Source organism: Hypanus sabinus, chromosome 12 (assembly GCF_030144855.1).
Source record: "Hypanus sabinus isolate sHypSab1 chromosome 12, sHypSab1.hap1, whole genome shotgun sequence".
In the NCBI taxonomy this organism is placed as follows: Eukaryota; Metazoa; Chordata; class Chondrichthyes; order Myliobatiformes; family Dasyatidae; genus Hypanus; species Hypanus sabinus.
In genome coordinates, this window is record NC_082717.1 from 7330815 (window position 1) to 7342189 (window position 11375).

Below are 11375 nucleotides of genomic sequence, written 5' to 3' on the forward strand. Positions count from 1 at the left end.
CCAAATTTGGACATGTAGAAGAATGAGGAGAGGGGGATCTCACTGAATATTGAAAGGTCTGGATAGAGTGGATGAGGACAGGATATGAGGGGAGTCTAGGGTCTCAGAATAGAGGGGCATCCATTTAGAACAGAGGTGAGGAAATGCTATTCACCCAGAGAGTGGTGAATCTGTGGAAGTTGTTGCCACTGAGGGCTGTAGAGGCCAGGTCATTGGGTATATTTAAAGAGGAGCTTGTTAAGTTCTCGATTAGTCAGGGTACCTGGGAGAAGGCAGGAGAATGGCGTTGAGAGGGAAAATAAATCAGTCATGATGGAATGGTGAAGCAGACCCAATAAGCTGAATGACCCCATTTTCCTCCTACATCTTACATTCATATATACCACCCTGAGATAAATTTCCTTGCAGGCTTCCAGCTGGGTACAGATATTGATTATAACCAACATTTTGATGACAAACTCCGCCATCTTCACAGGGTATTTAAATTCTCCTGATTGGTTAGTCCTCATCCAATCAGGTTTCTGCTGTCCCACCTTGTTTACCTTTGTCTTTGTTAATTATTTTCCTCTAGTTTTATTTCAATGGCTTATTTTATCTATCTATATATATAGAAATATATATAAAAAGTTAGATAAGTAGTGCAAAAAGAGAAAAGAAGAGTAAGGTAGTGTTCATGAATTCAACGTCCATTCAGAAATCTGGGCAGAGAGGAAGAAACCATTCCTGAACCCATTGAGTGTGTGCCTTCAGGCTCCTTGATGGTAACCATGAGAAGAGGACATATCCTGGATGATGGGGCTCCTTAATGAAGGTGCAATCTGTTTGAAGCATCGCTCCTGAAAGATATTCTGGATGCTGGGGAGGCTGATGCCCATGATGAAGCTGGCTGAGTTTACAACTTTCTGCAGCTTTTCTCGATCCTGAACAGCGGTCCCTCCATACCAGACGGTGATACAGCCAGTTAGAATGTTTTCCATGGTACATCTGTCGAAACTTGCAAACTTACATATCAAAACTCCTCATTCATGCTCCTGTCTTGCCTTCATTGTAATTGTACCTACCTCAACCTCTTCCTCTGACAATACACACGAAAAGCTGGAGGAACTCAGCAAGTCAGTCAGCATCTATGGGGAGAAATAAACAGTCGATGTTTCAGACCGATCCTTCATCAAGACTGTAAACAAAGGGGGCAGACACCAGAAGGTGGGGGAAGAGGAAAGAGCACAGTGACAGGTGAGGGGAAAGATGGGTTGTTAGGCAAGAGGGAATGAAGTAAGAAGCTGGGAAGGGATAGGTGGAAGAGATAGAGGGCTGAGTAAGAGGGAACATGATAGGAGAGGAGAGTGGATCATGGGAGAAAAGGAAAGAGGAGGGGATCTAGAGGGCAGTGATGGGCAGAGGAGGAAAAGAGGTGAGAGGAGGGAGCCAGCATGTGGAAATGAAAAAGAGAGAAAGGGGATGGCAGGAATTACTGGAAGTTGGAGAAATCAATGTTCATGCTATCAGGTTGGAGGCTATCCATACGGAAAATGAAGGTTACTCCTCCAACCCGAGTTTGGCTTCCTTGTGGCCATAAAGGGGCCATGGACAGACACATTGGAATGGGAATGGGGAGTAGAATGGAAATGGCGGGCCACTGGGAGAACCTGCATTTTGTGACGGACAGGCCTCATTGTCACCTCATCCCACTCCCTCAGAATCAGATTTACCAGCACTGCTGAAAAATGTGATGCTTTATGACATGACAGTAATTACCATGATATCAGGCCCGGTCACCCCATTGTGGGAAGGATGTGGAAGTTTAGAGAGTGTGCAGCGGAGATTAACCCAGATGTTGCCTGCATTAGGGAAGAAAGATTGAGTGAGCTCAGGCTTTCTTCTTCAGGGTGAAGAGGATGAGGTGACTTGATGGAGGTGTACAAGAAAATAAGAAGCAGAGATAGAACGGCCAACCAGAGACTTTTCCCCAGGGTGGAAATGGGCAGGAGGGGGCATGTTTTTAATGTGATTGGAGGGATGTCAAAGGTAAGTTATTTATATCCAGACAGTGGTGGTGCATGGTCAGGGCTGGAGGTAGAGGCAGATACTGTAGGGGCATTTAAGAGGCGGTTGAAAAGTAGAGGTTTATGTAGGAGGGAAGGGTTAGATTGACGTTAGAGCTGGTCAAAAGGCCGGCACAACATTGTGGGCTGAAGGGCCTGTATTGTTCTATGCAAGTTACAATATAAAAATATTTTAATACGTTACCTTTACTAAGGAATACTTTTTTAAAATTTAAGTAATGCAAAAAGAGAGCAAAATGATGAGTTAGCGTTCGCGGATTGACGGACAGTTCTGAAATCTGAGGGCGGACGGGATCACCATCTGTGTGGAAAAATAGCCCCTTTAAAGCTCCCCTCTCTCGCTCTAACCCTGTCGTCCGCACTCCCAAACCCGCCTTTCCAGTCTGGCTCCTGCCCCTTTCCTTCCCAGTCCCGAGGAAGGGGCTCGGCCCGAACCGTCGAATGATTCACAAACACGAGAAAATCTGCGGATGCTGGAAACCCAGAGCAACGCGCACAAAATGCTGGAGGAACTCAGCGGGCCAGGCTGCATCTATGGAAAGGAGTAAAGGGTCGATATTTCGGGCCGAGACCCTTCCCCAGGACTCACTTGACTGTTTATTCATTTCCATAGATGCTGCCTGACCTGCTGAGTTCCTCCAGCATTGTGTGTGTGTGTGCCCTCTACGTTTAGACTCCCCTACCCCCCGGGGGGGGGGGAATACTCTATATTCGTGCGCATCGAAGCAACACCCTCACCCACTTCTCGCATTTCAGCGGCTCACCCAGTCCCAAAACCTTCGGAGTTTTCACTCTCCCGGCGCGAAGCACAACTGTTGATCAGAAGTTTTTAGCGGAGTTGCTCGGAGAGCCGCGCACCCCTCCCCGTGCACTCTGACCCGCACAGTTAATCTGCATAAAACAAAGGCGAGGATTTGAGCGGAGCAGGAACAAGTGTTGGTGGTGTGAGGGAGCGGAGGCTGCAGCCCCGGGCCGGTCTACAGGGCACCGGCCGGGACTGGCTGAATGCGAGAGCGGGGGAGAGAGGATGGGCCAGTCGCCGGTCTACAGAGCCCCGCAGTCTGCCAGCGGTGAGTGAAGTTCAGTCCTTTCCGCACTCTTTAACTCCCTCCCTTTCCCCCTCTCCGTTCTAACCCCCCACCCCCTCTCTCCCCGTCCCCCTTCGCCCTCAACTCTCTTCCCCCATCCCCTCCCTCCTCTTCCCATCCTCTCTCTCGCCTCCCTGTGCCGTCTCCACCCCTCCTCCTCCCGCGGTGGGCTGCTGGGCTGGAAGGGCCTGATTTACGCTGTATCTCTAAATAAATCATTGAGGAATATGGCTAAAACACAGGTTAGATGGGCGAATAGGTCGGCAGGAATGAGTCAAACGGCGTGGAAACGGGACCGTTCAGTCAACTTGTGTCAAACTGTGTGGGTCTCTGCCGTTTCATCACTTACGTGGAAAGGGGAGCCCACTTTCTCTCCATATCGTAGTGCCCTGACCTGGCTGACTAGCTTGTGGGTCTTGATCAGTTCATTAAGCATAGCAGAATCTGGCCTTTTGGCCCATCGAGTCTGCCCTGCCATTCCATCATGCTTACCCATCTCAACCCCATCCTCCCTGTAACTTTTGAGAACCGTAAGGCACGTTTACAGGCCCTTCAGCCCAACTCATCCACACCGTCCGAAATGTCTGTCATGGTGGCACACCGGAGCCCGGGTTGTACCCACGCCAGCAATTGGGGTCCTGTTCCTGTCTGTAAGGAGACTGCAGTTTCCTCGCACGTTCCAAAGACGGATGGGTTGTAGGTAGGTTATGTCAGTGCCAGAAGGGTGGTGACGCCTGCGCGGTCTGCCCCCAGCGCGTGTTAGAACTGCGTTGGCCATTGACGCACAAGTCAGCACATTTCACCGACGTTTCAGTGTATGTGTGACAAGCAAGCAACCTTTTGAATTCAAGAGAGATGATGTTTCTGGCTGGGTAGCAGGGTGGACATGCATCTCTTCCAAAGGAGGTGTGGGATGCTGCTTCCCTCCGCTGGCCTACAGGTCACTCTAGGGCAATTGGTAGCACCTACTTACCCCCCCCCCCCCGGGATCAGGCTCACGTGAAGCCATGGGAGCAGCTGGTGGATGGTTGTATGAGCAGCTGGTGTATATCACAAGTCCTGGTTATGCGACCACTGACGCCGGGCAGATAGTCTCTGAAGAGATACTGGCTGGGGTCACCCATCTTGTAAAGATGCTATTTAGAAGAAGGCAGTGGCAAACCACTTCTGTAGAAAATTTGACAAGAACAATCACGGTCATGGGACCATGATCGCTGGCGTCTTTGGACATAGCACATAACAAGTGAGTGAATGTTTCTACAAAGTGACCTTTCAACAGGATTCTTAGTAGGATGAGAAGCAAGGTGGATCGAGGATCGCCATTGACCTTTACATAGTAAGGAGTTATTGTGGCGCGACGTGCAACTTGCTTGCCTTTATTGGTCAAATTCTCAAGTTTCAAAATCATTGCAGGTGTAGAAGACTTTGGCTGGACCGTATCTGGGGTACCGTGTGCTTTCCTGGTCTCCTCATCACAGAAAGCCTGTGGCGTCTTTGGAGAGGGTGCAGAGGAGATGTGAAAAAAATCTGCAGATACTGGAAATCCAGGGCAACACACACAAAATGCCGAAGGAAGCCTGCAGGTCAGGCAGTGTCTGTGGATCCGTACCATCCTGCCTGGCCTGCTGAGTTCCTCCAGCGTTTTGTGGGCGTCCAGGATACTGCCTAGATTAGACAGTACTATCTATAAAGAGAGATTGGACCAATTTAGATAGTTTCCTCTGCTGCGTCAGAGGCTGAGGGAAGACCTGATAAGAGGGTTATAAAATTATGAGAGTCATGGATAGGGAATTGATTTATTGTTATCACATGTACTGAGATACAGTGAAAAGCTTGTCTTTAGGATCAGGTCATTACACAGTGCACTGAGAAGGTAAAACAATAACAAAGTGGGATAAAGTGTAAAATCTACACAGAGTGCAGTTCAGGTGATCGTAATGAGGTGGATAGTGAAGTCGAAAGTCTATCTTGTACAGGAGGTCTGGTAACAGTGAGGCAGAAGCGGTCCTTGTACCCGGTGGTATGCACTTTCAGGATTTTACCTTCTGCCTGATGGGAGCGGAGGGAAGCGAGAATGGGGTGGGTGGGGTCTTTGATTATGTTGATTACTCCTTTACTGAGTCACTGAGAAGAGTCCATGGGTGGGGGGGGAAGGCTGGTTTCTGTGACGTGCTCTGAGTCCACAACTCTCTGCAGTTCCTTGTGGGTAGGTGCAGAGCACTTGCCATACCAAGGTAAATGACAGGGAACTATTCTAAGAGTAGAAATGAGGGCATAGGGTAAAGTTTAAAGGAGATGTACAGGACAGGTTTTTTCTTCGCGGTGGTAGCTGCCTGTAAGTGTTGCCGGGGGAAGTGGCGGGAGTGGGTACAATCGAGACATCACGATTCAAAATTGTTTAAGGAGAATGAAGTAATTGTTACTCCAGATCCAATGCAGCACAAAAAACTACACAGAAGTTAGAGGACAATAATAATAGTAATTGTGTCCATAAAGAAACAGAAAATAAAGTAGTGGGTGGAGGTGTTGATCAGCCTCACTTCTTGGGGAAAGTTACTGTTCTTGAGCCTGGTGGTCCTGGCGTGGATGCTACGTAGCCTCCTCCCTGACGGGAGTGGGGCGAACAGTCCATGAGCAGGTTGGGTGGGATCCTTCACGGTGTTACTGGCCTTCTGCAGCACCTTTCTGAATATGTCCTTGCTGCTGGGTAGGCTGGTGCTGATGACACGTTGGGAATTCTTGAGTTGGGCAGTGATGCAGGTCATGTGCCGGCAAACAGGATTATTTTAACTTGGCATCCTCGTCAGCACAGATATTGTGGGCTGAAGGGCCGTATCCTGTTCTGTATAAGTCCAAGATGTTTCCACGAAGTTATGGTCACTTTGGTGAGAAGGGGAGTAACACAAAATGCTGGAGGAACTCAGCAAATCAGGCAGCAACTAGGGAAATGAATAATCAGCCAATGTTTTGGGCCAAGATCCTTCATTAGAATTGGAAAGGAAGGGGAAATTTGCCAGAATAAACAGGCGGGGGAGGGGAAGGAGGATTGCTAGAAGGTGATAGGGGAAGCCAGATGGGTGGGAAAGATAAAGGCCTGGAGAGGAAGGAATGTGATGGGAGAGGTGAGTGTACCATAGGAGAAAGAGGAGGGGCATCAGGGGAAGTGATAGGCAGGCGAGGAGAGGTAGGAGGCTAGAGTGGGGAATAGAAGAAGAGAGAAGAGGAAAGGAAAAAAAAATCCCCAGAAGGAAATAATCAATGTTCATGGGATCAGATTAGAGGCTACCTAGATGAAATCTAAGGTGTTGCTCCTCCACCCTGAGAGTGGCCTCATCGTGGCAGAAGAAGAAGCCATGAACTGGCATATCCGAACGGCAATGGGGATAGAAAGTAAAATGTTTGACCACTGGGGAATTTCACTTTTTGGCAGATCGAGTGCTCGATGAAGCAATTCCCAACCACATCAGGCCTCACCAATGTATTGGAGGTTGCATCAGACACAATAGACAGCTCCAACAGATTCATAGGTGAAGAGTTGCCTCACCTGCAAGGGGGATGTGAGGTTGGACAGCGCAGATCTGAAAGGATTTTGAATAGTTGGTTCTCTGGATCAGCCGTGCATAGGGCTCGAAGGACTGATCAGACGAAGTCCGGTTAAGTTCTAGGGGTGACTCTCCCGCTCAACATGCATGTGGTGAAGGGACATGCAGATACACCATTACTTTCCGGCGGCATTATGGGTAGATGGAGTCGTAAAGATAGCTTTGGCACATTGGCCTTCATAAACCAAATTGTTGAGTACAGGAGATGGAATGTCATATTGAAGTTGTACGAGGTGTCGGTGAGGACGATTTTGGAGTATTGTGTGTAGTTCTGATCATTTACCTATAGGAAAGATAACAATAAGATTGAAAGAGTGCAGAGAAAATTTAAAGGTTATTGCTGGGCTTTGAGGACCTGAGTAAAGGGAAAGGTTGAATAAGTTAGGACTTTATTCCCTGGAGCAGAGGAGAGTGAGTGGAGATTTGGTAGATGTATACTGAATTTTGAGGGGTATAATTCAAAGTAAGTTTATTATCAAAATACATAAATGTCATCATATATTACCCTGAGATTCAAGTGGGCATAAACAGTAAGTCCATAATAGAACAATAACCATAATAATAAATAACCAAAAAGTATCGAGAACATGAGATGAAGAAACCTTGAAAGTGCGTCCATAGGTTGTGGTGGGTCCAGTGAAGTTATCCCCTTTAGTTCAAGAGCTTGATAGTTGAAGCATAATAAAAGTTCCAGAACCTGGTGGTGAGCGTTCTGGATCTCCTGTACCACCTTCCTGATGGCAGCAGTGAGAAGAGAGCATGGTCCGAGTGGTGGGGGTCCCTGATGATGGATGCTGCTTTCTTGCGATGACATTCTGTGTAGATGTGCTTACTGGTGGGGAGGGCTTTACCAGTGATGGACTGGGCAGTATCCACTACTTTATGATTTTCTGTTCAAAGACATTGGTGTTTCCATACCAGGCCGTGATGCAACCAATCAGTACACTCTCCACCACTAATCTATAGAAGTTTGTCTAAGTTTTGATGACATACCAAATCTTCACAAACTTGTTTTTTTTGTAAAAACATAGTTATGCTTTCTTTGTAATGGCAGCTCTGTGCTGGACCCAGGGCAGATCCTCTGAGGTGATAACTCCGAGGAATTAAAAGCTGCTGACCCTCTCTGTCTCAGCTCCTCTGATGAGGACTGGCTCACAGACCTTTGGTTTCCTCCTGAGGTCAATAATCAGCACCTTGGTATTTCTGACATTGACAGGTTGTTGTTGTGACACCACTCAGCCAGATTTTCCATCTCCCTCCTGTATGCTGATTCCTCCCCACCTTTAATTGGGCCTGCAACAGTGGTGTCATCACCAATTTGAATATGGCATTGGAGCTGTACTTAACCGTACAGATAGGGTGAGTTCAAGCAGGCTTTTTCCACTGAGGTTGGGTGAGACCAGAACTAGAGGTCATAGGTTAAAGTTGAAAGGTGACATGTTTGAGTGGAAGCTGAGGTGGAATTTCTTCACTCAGAGGGTGGTGAGAGTGTGGAATGAGCTGCCAGTGGACGTGGTGGTTGAGGGTTTGATTTCAACATTTAAGAGAAGTCTGGGTATGTACAAGGATGGAAGGAAAATTGAAGGCTGTGGCCCCTGTGGGTCAATGGGACCATGCAGAACTACATTCAAGCATGGAATAGATGGGCCGAAGGGTCTGTTTCTGAGCTCTTGTTCTCTATGACTGTAATATTGGTTCAGAGAGTATGGGGTTTTCCCTGATGGTTCAACAGCAACATTTTCTATTTCTCTCATGCCAGGAATGTCCCTTAGAGTTTCTAAGAACTACCGCCAGCATTAGCAGAGGAGGGGTTACGTTGCTAGCCAAGCCGCCAGAGTTCTGGACCATTGATCCAGGGTTCAAATCCCACATGGCTACAGAGGGAATTTTCATTCAAGTAATTAAATAAATCTGAATGTTAAAAATAAAAGCAGTTCTGTTGTGGTAACCATGAAACAGTTGGGTTTTGTTTATAAAAGAAACACATCTGGTTCAGCAAAGGAAAACTGCCTCTGGTGTATGATGGACGACAGTGGTTTAGGAGTACAACAGCCTCCTCTATTCCAGGGTAGTTAGGGGTTAGGCAATGAATGCTGGCATTGGCATCAATGGCCACATCCTATGAATACAATTAAAGATTTAAGTAAGGATCAGCTTGATTTCTTTTGCATGCAAATCGAAACATGGGGTGACAGTCCGAGAATGTGGTGCGGGCAGCACGCAAGTGTCCGTGAGACTGAGAGAGGAGCAGACTGAGCCTGCTCCACCATTCCATCATGGCTGATTTAGTATTCCTCTCAACCCCATTCTCATGCCTTCTCGTAACCTTTGATGCCCTGGTTCAAGAACCTATCAACCTCTGGTTTAAAAATAAGTAATGTCTTGGCATCCACAGCCACCTGTGGCTATGAATTCCACAGATTCACCATCCTCTGGCTGCAGAAATCCTTCCTTGTCTCTGTTCTAAAGGGACGTTCTTGTATTGTGAGGCTGTATCGCCACACTTCTGCTGCCAAATGGAGCACCCCCACAACTTGCTCACCCTAACCCATACGTGTTTGGAATGTGGAAGGAAACCCTTGTGGTCACGGAGAGAACATACAAACTCCTTACAGACTGAGGCGGGAATTGATTGCTGGTGCCAGAAAGCGTGAGGCTTAAGGCAGTGCTGCCCCTGACGAGGTGCCCGGTTTGAACCTTGACAGTGTGCAAAAAGAGGTGACAGGCAGTCAGGGTAGCCTGGAGATGTCGAATGACAGAACACCTCAGTGATGGAGCCTCTCATCTCAGCACTATCCTGCTGACAGTAACCCGTTCGGCGATGAGTTATAGCAAGGGTGCAAAGCCAAGGCTTTAAAAGGCATTGGTCAAAGTGCTGGCTGTATTTACAGCCCTGTGCAGCTTTTTCCAATCTTGTACATTGGCTCCTCCATGCCCGTTGGGGCTGCTTACCCCTTCGATGGGACACCTGAACATCAGCCGGAGATGAAAGCTCAACTTCAAGTTTATTGTTGTTCAACCGTATCCCTGTACATCACCAAACAAAACAACGTTCCTCCAGACTATGGTGCACCACATCACATGTGACTCACACATAACCCATAAAGCAGTATTACCACTTGTAAATTAGCAAATAATGAGGTGCACTTATGACACAGATGTAAACAGTGTAACACTATGCAGCACACACAGAATGTTAGAGGAACTCAGCAGGTCAGGCACCAAAGCGTAAACAGTCGAGGTTTTGGGTCGAAACCTTCAACAGGACGGGAGGGGAAGGAGGAAGAAGTCAGACTGAGAAGGTGGGGGGGAGGGGAAGGAGTAGGTGATAGGTGAAGCTGGGAGAGGGGGAGGGGCGAAGCACAGAGCTGGGAAGTTGATTGGTAAAGTTCAAAGTAAAATTTATTATCAGAGTATGTGCATGTCACCACATTCAACGTGGAGGTTCTCTTTCTGTGGGCATAACAAATCTATAGAACAGAAACTCTAAACAGGATCAATGAATAACAAATTCTCCAAATGCAATTTTTTAAAAAATTTATTCATTTATGGGATGTGGGTGTTGCCCATCTCTGGTTGCTCTTGAAGGTGGTGATCCCCTTCCTGCCCCCCTGCATTCCCTGAGGTGCAGGTACACCCACAGTGCCCTGAGGAAGGGAATTTCATGGCTTTAACCCAGCGACAATGAAGGAACGGCGATACCTTTCCAAGTCAGGATGGTGAGTGACTTGGAGGGGGATTTCCAAGAGATGGGGTTCCCAGGTATCTGCTGTTCTTGTCCTTCTAGGTGGTAGTGGCCGTGGGTCTCGAAGGTGCTGCCTTAGGAACTTGGGTGTGCTGTTGCAGTGCATCTTGTAGATAGTACACACAGTTGTAAGTATAAGCAATAAATATGAGAGCATGAAATAACAAGGTAAAGAGTCCTTAAAGTGAGACCATTGATTGTGGGAACACCAGAAACAGAATGAGTGTAGTTATCCTCTTTTGTTCAAGAGCCTGATGGTTGAGGGGTAGTCACTGTTCTTGAACCTGGTGGTGTGAGTCCTGAGGCTCCTGTACCTTTTACCTGATGGCAGCAGCGAGAAAGAAGCATGGTCTGGGTGGTGAGGATCTTTGATGGATGCTGTTCTTCTGCAGCAACATTTCATGTAGATGTGCTCAGTGGTCTGGGAGGGTGTTACCCTTGATGCGCTGGGCCAAGTCCACTAACTTTTGTGGGATTTTCTGCTCAAAGGTATTGGTGTTCCCAGGCCAGGCCATAATGTAGCCAATCAGCACACTTTCCACTGCACATCTATAGAAGTTTGTCATGGTTTTTGATGAGGGAAAGCGATAAAGGGCTGGAGAAGGGAGACTCTGATGGGAGAGGGTAGAAGACCAGGGAGGGAAGGGAAGAGAGAGGAGCACCAAAGGGAGGTGATGCGCAAGTAAGGAGGTAAGGCGAGAGAGGAAAACAGGAATGGTGAAGGAGAGGAGGGAGAGCAAATACCGGAAGTTCAAGAAATCGATGCTCATGCCATGAGGTTGGAGGCTACCCAGATGGAATATAAGGTGTTGCTCCTCCAACCTGAGTGTGGCCTCATTGCAACAGTAGAGGAGGCCATGGACTGACACGTCAGAAC

General features: G+C 47.7%; 1 protein-coding gene across 1 annotated transcript in view; it reads right to left on the reverse strand.

Annotated features, from left to right (window-relative positions):
- The window catches only part of fuca2 (alpha-L-fucosidase 2), a 125074-nt gene extending 122258 nt beyond the window's left edge, over nt 1-2816 (reverse strand). Inside the window, exons 1-2 of the mRNA XM_059985505.1 lie at nt 2802-2816; nt 1062-1124 (exon numbers count right to left, since the gene is read on the reverse strand). The gene's annotated coding sequence lies outside the window, so the exon portion shown is untranslated. The remainder of the gene's footprint in view (nt 1-1061; nt 1125-2801) is intronic.
- Nucleotides 2817-11375: the final 8559 nt, after the last annotated feature.